This window comes from Elephantulus edwardii, unplaced genomic scaffold (genome assembly GCF_000299155.1).
Source record: "Elephantulus edwardii isolate Elephantulus edwardi_28Jun2011 unplaced genomic scaffold, EleEdw1.0 scaffold00037, whole genome shotgun sequence".
Classification (NCBI taxonomy): Eukaryota; Metazoa; Chordata; class Mammalia; order Macroscelidea; family Macroscelididae; genus Elephantulus; species Elephantulus edwardii.
The window spans coordinates 1,399,111-1,400,728 of NW_006399787.1; positions in this window are offsets into that span (position 1 = coordinate 1,399,111).

The window sequence follows — 1,618 nt, forward strand, 5'->3', positions numbered from 1 at the left end:
TAGAGAGAATAGTGCAACAATGAATGAGTGGAAGCCCAAAATCTCTGTAAATGTTTATGAAAATTAATAAAATATAATTATAGAAAAAAAAATCTATCTAATGGAACCTGACAACAAAACCAATAACACACCTCTCCGTGTCTGTCATGAGTGACAATATTTGCACTATTCACATAATTTTAGTCTCCCTTCCAGAACTCTACATTCCAAGAGTTCAGTCCTCAAGTCTGTTTGTTAACCAATGTGTGTGTCCAGAGCTTGACCCAATGCCTGAGCTGTCTGATATGTCTGATTAATGTTTGAAGCAGTAGATAGACATTCTTCACCAGAGTAGACTTTCAGATAGCCAAAAACCACATGAAGACACACTCAACATAATTAGCTATTAAAATCCATTGCCATTACAACAAAAGCCAACATAGCTGACCCTTCATCTATGACTATTTAGTGCTTATCAGTAAAAAGAAACCACGACAACCTCTGTCCTCCTGGAAGCAGCGTGGTGACAGTTCCATCTTGTTCTCCCCTGACCATTCATTATGTCCAATACCTCCTTCCATGAAGAGGGCTTGGAGAAGATGAACATCACGATGGGTGTGGGATCAAAGAATCATGGCTGCTGTTGTTGTTATTAGGTGTCGTCAAGTCAAGCATGACTTGTAATGACCCTGTGACCACCGGATCTTGACCCTGTTTGGTCCTATTCCAACCTCACAGTCTACCATCCTCGAGCCCAGCTGCGGTCTCTGTGTCAACCACCCGGTTGAGGGTCTTCCTCTCCTCCCTGGAGATGTTCTTACATTGGTGTTGACTGGGAGATGAGGACGGACTTGGCACATGGATCTCTCTCCATCCAGAAGGCTGATGGTACCATGAGAACACAGATGACCAATGTTTAAGGAAAAGAGTTCAGTGCTTCTCAGTACTTTTCCCAAATAGTCTTATCAGATAATGATACTAAAAACTGAAAAGTGCTATCTCATCATCATCGCATTAACCCCTTTTGGGGATTTTCTGTTTTAGGGAGACATATAACTTCGCCTCATTCCCTTTCCCTCCCCCAGCTGGCTGCCTCCTGACCTACTCTGTGTAAGTGAAGAGAAGAATGTGCAGGAAGCCCCAACACCCAACATAGAGGATCCGCTCTCTGTGCCTTTGTCACTTCCCTCAGGGGTGAACCTGAACCTGTATTGGGTTCTAGATGTAAAGACACTCAAAGCTCCTTCTCTGTTTATTTCTTCCTTAAATCCAAATTAAGACAGGTGAGGCTCCACCTCGGATAATCTGGTGGTGGCCACTCTCCAGTTCAATCAGGACATGTCAGCCGTATATACACACACATAGGAATAAACCTGAATGCACCTTGCACGTGGACGTCCTGGTGACCTTTTGTGAATTTTTATTTCCAGCGATATATTTGCTCTCATTCACTGGCGTGGAATCAGTTTCATTTAGCACCCGGCCAATTCCCTTCCACTGGAGTGCTCCACTTTTCCTTGTTTCCTATGTGCTTAGCTTTTAGCTGGTGCTTCTGTTTTACTGATGCTCCGAGGTGTTTATTGAATAATGTGTCCTTTTGTGTTTCATAAATGTCATCCTTGTTGTGTTGTTATGTGCC